This window comes from Corvus hawaiiensis, chromosome 2 (assembly GCF_020740725.1).
Source record: "Corvus hawaiiensis isolate bCorHaw1 chromosome 2, bCorHaw1.pri.cur, whole genome shotgun sequence".
NCBI classification, from domain to species: Eukaryota; Metazoa; Chordata; class Aves; order Passeriformes; family Corvidae; genus Corvus; species Corvus hawaiiensis.
Genome location: NC_063214.1, coordinates 19,590,644 through 19,597,336, shown reverse-complemented (window position 1 = coordinate 19,597,336; position 6,693 = coordinate 19,590,644).

The window sequence follows — 6,693 nt, the reverse complement described above, 5'->3', positions numbered from 1 at the left end:
ACCCATGAGCCCCCCACGTGATGTGTTTATCCAGCTGTGCTCAGAAGGATCCTGGGAGAGCCTGTCAAAAGCTTTGGTGAAGTCCAAGAGGAGTACACATACTGGCTTTCCTAGACGAGCTGGGTGGGTTACTCTGTTATACAAGGAAATCAGGTTTGACAAGCAGGACTTTCCCCTCATGAAGCCGTGCTGGCTGTGTCCAATGACTATGTTGTCCTTCAAGTGTTTTTCAGTACTTCTTAGAATAATCTTTTTCATGATTTTACTGGGCACTGCAGTGAGACTGATAACACACTGCTTTTTTAATCCTTGCTTTGGGCATCCTAAAATTGCATTCAGTTTCCCGAAAGCCAGGCTGACATTTTCCTTTGGGCCTCATCCCATTTGTGCTGTTTCCTTTTGCAAAGTTCAGTGAATAATCCTTCACTTCCTTTTACATTCACATCCTTCACGTCTCAGCTGACTCCTATCCTGTGATCCTCCTTGGTCAACTCTGTGCCAAGTTTTACATATAAACCCCTTTAATCCTTTCTCACACATACCTAGCTATCCAGGAACGTGGTTTCCAGAAATGAATGACATGCTCATGTGGAGACCTACCACATCTTGGAGCACACCCACAACTGCAGCTTGGGAAAGGGATGCAAGAAAAGCTCTGCCTAAACTGTCTTCATCCAGTCCCACTCTGGACCATATGAAGCATGAAAGACACCTGAAAAGTCTTCTTGCAGACATGTTTCAGAGGCTGGGACAGATTGAAGCCTTCTGGACAACCATCTGTTGAAGTTTCAAGAAGATTTCAGAGCTATTTCATAATAGCAGTGGCATAAATGCTGTATCTCTGCTTTCAGGTAAGGTAGTTAGTAATAGGAGTTGTTTAAAGCAGAGTAGGTCCTTTTAGCTAGAGCAGAAAAGGAGCCAGAGAACTAATGGGGAATCACTACATGGTCCTCAAAGACGAGAAGAGAGGAGAGGAGAGGAGAGGAGAGGAGAGGAGAGGAGAGGAGAGGAGAGGAGAGGAGAGGAGAGGAGAGGAGAGGAGAGGAGAGGAGAGGAGAGGAGAGGAGAGGAGAGGAGAGGAGAGGAGAGGAGAGGAGAGGAGAGGAGAGGAGAGGAGAGGAGAGGAGAGGAGAGGAGAGGAGAGATTACTGCTGAATTAATGCATTTGAATTTTGCATTGACTAGGGCTTAAGGCAGAAAGGGTGAGATTCAGCTCACCTAATGCAGATATATAAGTTATCAGCAGAGCTGATGATACCCACCTAAATTGAAAGACAGTGATAGGGTAAAAAACACTTCTTCCTCAAGAAAGTATGTAAAATAAGGCAGATGAATCTCCAAAGTGCCTATTTCTCTTCATTGACTATAACGTGAACTTTGGCAACCAGAACTCCTGGGGATGCCTCCACTTCATAGACATCAAAATAAAGGGAATTAATTTCGCCTAAAGTGCTTCAGCTACATCAGAAGACTACTAGACAGTGGTGTATTTCTGAAGACCAGTGTGATAACAATTGATAACCAAAGACCAGAATACTGACCTTAAACCAGAGATGTAAACATGCCCTTAAATTAAAACCCCGCTCTTGGTTCACTTTGACTAACAAAGTCTTGTAACTGGTTACTGGAGGATTATAAGAGTGAGACTGGGAATTCTGAAACAAACTGTAACATTTATTGACTTGAAAATTACCACTGAAACTGTATTTTGGGGCTGTTGTCCTCTTATTTAATTTGTGTGCAATCAAGGAGCTTAAATGATACCATATGAAGCACATGTATAAAAAACCTCACTGGTAACAAAACCAGAAGCAGAGGCCAGTACAGACCAGAACAAACAGCACAAAACAAATGAAAAATCCAGCAGCAGCTCCAACTGAGTTATGAATGTTATGAAATTATGAATGTGGTTATGACACTGATGGAAATTAACTTTTATTTTAAAATAAAAGAGTGATTAAAATGGAGTTAAATTTCAGAGCTGGAGCAACAAGAGGAGAAATTGGGTACTTGTATCACAGAACAAAAAAATTTCAGTGAAGCCCTTTTCTTTAAAAATAATGGAGTATTAGAAATTCAAACTACTTGAAGAACAATAGTTCAGCCAATCAAGGATCAATTTATAATGACAATATTTGATAGAAATGCATAGTTACTATTATAAATAGCTAAATCCTCTTTTGGCAAAATTTTCATAGATGCCTCCATATTTTCTACAACTCTGGATGAGTTAAATTAATGTCTTCCTAAGAGTCAGACAGTGAACATCTGGTTTGCACCACTAAGATCTGAAGTGTGTGTTTGTATGTGTACAAAATAACTTCATTGCTGACCTCCTCCTTCATTGCTTGTCTTCTCTCTCTGCTTTGAGACCAGAAGAAAAGGAAGGAAAAAAAAAAAAAAAATCACATGCCCTGTGATCTCAACACTTCACTGAGAGCAAGACCTCAGCTTCTCACAGGTTTCCTCTGAAAAAACATTCTAATAGAAGCGTCAAGGAGGAAAAATGAGACAGTCATGAAATTAGTCATAGCTGTGTATTTTCCATCTCCCAAAGATGTCAAATTTGGATGGTGTTTTCCAGCTGAAACTTTGTTTCAGAGCGTTAAAACAATCTTATCTGAACTGAGATAGTTCCTTTCTCCCAGACTCTCCAGCTGTATCCAGCTCTGTTGGTCTGAGAGGTCCCCAGGCTGGCTGGGCTGTGTTCTAGTGGACGCCCCTCTGCTTCAGATGTTTATCTGCTTTATCAGGAGGAGAGTCTGTGAACTTAGTGCTGAGAAGGAAAAGCTTTCAGATCTCAGAAACTTTGGACATGGCAGACAATAAAAATGAGGAAGGGAAATAAAACCAGAAGACAGAATTTTAAATAAACACTGGGAAAGAGATTTTGCTGGTGGCACATATGACACTTATTTTTATATATGCATGTATATCTCATATACTTTATATTGCTGATTCTGAATTCAATTTATGTATATAGTTATTTGGAGAAATCACAAATGTCTTGCAGGCATAATTTTTCCCAAGCCTAGTCTAGGACTGGACTCTTTATCCAGGCAGCTGTACTGAAAATAATATCTTCGTAATGGAGTGTTAACTTAGCCAGGAGACACAGCTTCAGAGAATTAAAGGAATGGGACACAAAATCCCAATGTCCTGACACCACTTATTATCTCATTTATTATTCTCTGAGGAACTAACTGAAGAAAATTGAAGGAAAAGTCACCTGCATTTTGCTGTTCTCTCTGCTTTGGCTGCTCTATGGTAGGTCAGGCTCAAGGTTGGGACAGTGCGAATACTGAGATTCGCTCTCCAAATATGAGTTAATGACCATGGAAGCATGTAAAACATCACAATTTCTCCTGCAGAGCCTATGATCTTCCCTTAAATCCCAGACCCACCTTTCTGTCTTTCTGGGCCAAGGATTTAAAATGGGCAACCAAGCTGCCTCTGATGTGGAGTGCCCAGTCCCAAGCATGAGAAATCCTTGCCTTGAAGGTGACAGCCAGGCTTTCCCTGTGGACAATATGTCTGTCCACGTGCTTAACGCTTGTGGCATCTGAAATTGGCATTCCCTATGGGGACTTACACACACTCCTGGGATCAGCAATCAGCTGCATGAATAAAGCAACCTCACCATCTGCCTGTTCGGAGGTAGGTGCCATTTACATAATTGCATTGGAGAAGAAAGGGCATTTCTAAGGACAACCCTGAAGTAGCACTTCATTTTTTTCAACAGTGTTTATTCATAATTGATTTCTTTGCCAGTATTAGTACATAAAATCCAGCAGATAAACAGCTTTGCTTTGGCTTTCAGTTCTGCGGAGATACATATGTTTCCAATTCATCTGCCTCAAATATTAGAATATTATTCTGAATATGCGTCCTGGTATGCACAGTTATCAGTCTGGCCTCTTCTACCACACCCATGGGGTGATCAACTAACCCCACAGGAATATGAAGCAGAAGAGTGAAAGGGAAAAAAGGTTATTTCTGAGCAAGAGGATATTTTTCTCCTAAAGGAGTCCCACTGAGGCCTGGAAAAGTAAGGCACCTCTCTGGCCTGGAGACCACCAGATACTGAAAAAATAATATGTCAAAATTAACACCCTTGTTTGCCTCCTCTTCTGACCTGCACAATGGCAATAAGGATTTTTAGAGGCGAAAAGCTATCAGACAATTAGCTATCTGCCAGTCACTGGGAATGAGTACCACTGCTGTCCTGCTCCGTGATCCTGTTTCAGGAGCTGGCTCAGCTCCTGGTGCAAGGAGATAAGCAAAGCAGAGCTGGGACTTTTACAACGAACAAACATACTGGTATTAACCAGTCCATAAACAGATGGCTTGTAGCAGATCCACCCAGGCAAGCAAAATAAGCCTTTAACAAGACCAAAACTCAGGTAGGGAAACAAATATGATACCACAGCTTCCTCACAGTCCAATACCCAAGTAGTATTTCCCCTCCCTTCCAAAATATATTCTTTCAAAGTGACGGTTGTCCTTGTAGGTGACAGATTGAAGATCTGGCAGAACTTTCCTTAGTGTGGGTGAAGTCCTGTTCCTGGCAGTTTTGTTGTTACCACTGCTGTTTGTTTTTGCTTTGTGAAATAAAGCTGATCTTTCCTCCAGAGCATCAGCCTCTGATGGCATTTATCTGCAGTTGCTGATGTTAAACTGAGAGCTCACTCCACAAGCCTCTTAAAGACAAGCCTCTTCAAGAATGTGAAGGGAGTAAATGACCTTCACTGATTTAGAACTATTTTCTCTTGACTAGCCTAACCTTTCCGGCTTCAGTATTTGAGTATTATTAATTTCCTCTTTAACTCAGCTTGAATCCTAGGAATTTCTACAGGCTTCACTCCTTGAGACATTTTAGCTAAGAATTACTAAATTTTTTTTGTCCCTGTATGAAGCAATATTGTCCCCATATGAAATTACTTAAATACATACAGGCAGAGGCTGCAGTTATTTTGAAGTTGTCCCATTCACCCCTGTGGGTTTTGGATTTAAAAAATCCCCTGAATAAAATTTATCAAATTCTCAGGGTCCACAGTTTTTCAGCCAACAAGCAGCTATGTTTGAGTTCGCAGCCACTCCCTCTGCTCAAATAACAGTGATGTGATTTTGATAGTCATAGCCACAACAAATATCTTGGGAGAGCTTTGTGAATCTTCAGTGTGTGGGTTTTTGCAGGACGCGGCTCCCTGCACTTTGGTGAGGAGGGGAGTTTTTATGTTGTGTTAATCCTTCAGCTACCTAAAAATGTTGTGAGACATTTAGGATCTGGTTAAACATACATTCCCTTTGACAATTACTGTGAGGGGAAAAAGCTGCATACTTTTCCCCATTCAAGCTATCTAATAAAGCTGGCTGGTGTTGTTATTTTGATTATATGTCCCACCTATTCTGCTCCTTGTGTGCCCTTGCACAGCAAATTGTGATGCTAAAAGGGGTCTGTTGGTTTGGACTACCTTCAGATTTCTTACCATTATTATTGTTGTCTTGGTTTAGAGGGCAATCTTCTTTTCCAAAAAAAAAATGATGTAACAACTGCCATCAAGCTCTGTGCTGGTACAAAAGTGCTGTATGCCACATCAGATCATTTCCTTTCACTTGCAGTAAATATGCTCTCCTAAAATAAGCTTAAGTGGTCCTCTAGCTCAAAGAGGACACTGGTGTTTCATTACCTCCATGGCAGCACCTTTTACGTGTATGGAGAAGTCTAAGGTAGAAGACTACCGCACTAAATAGAAAGCAACTCTAAATTTCTAAACAAAGATGTAAAGAAGATGTCTCATATTTCTCTAGAGGTTTGCAGGATAAGTTCCTGGCATGCCAGCATACAAAGGGGCTAACATAGAGCATTTGAGCCTACAGACAAAATTCCTGTTAATCCCAATGTTTCCCCAAAGGACTGAGTAGGTCTCTAGGAAACAAACACCAATAAACAAGACAGACAGCATTACCTTTTATTCATTTCTCCCAAAAACGCACTCTGATGCGTACATGCTGGAAGAGCTGTAGTACTTTTCATCTGTGGCCAAAAGAGCTACCAACAGCTTCTCCATTTTGTCACAGGCTCAACATTGCTCATCCCATCGATGAACATTTGTGTGCCATCACTAACACTTTCTCCAAGGAGTGCAGACTGTGAATTTGTAGAAAGTTTGACAAGAAGTCCAGCCCATCAAAGCTACCAAGTCTAGAGCATGACCCACCAATATATTATCTTCTTTGATACTTTTTCTCCAATTAATCTTAAATCCTATAATCCAGTTTTTGTCTATATAGACCTGACACTTATGCATGTCTTATAATATTCTGCCAGGGATGAAGAATTATTTCCTTTCTTACACTTGTTGGGTCCATCCGAGCAGGCTAACCACACCAGGATGAGTTTATTGAAGCATAGTTCAAGACACCATGTAAGAGTTTGAACTGGCTAGGAACACAACTTACTAATACATGTCTGAGAAAGGAGGATCTGGTACTATGAGCACAGGAGCTCCCACGTGAATGTTCCTGTTCTCCTGGGGCACAGCAACTAGCCTCCCTTTGCCACACTGTACTAACAGGATGTAAAATTTTCTCTGTACTACACTTGTGCTGGGAGGGTGACCATGTGAGTCATCAGAAGGCGATGAGATGAGGTGATGACACACACAATTTGATATGCAGGAAAATAACCAC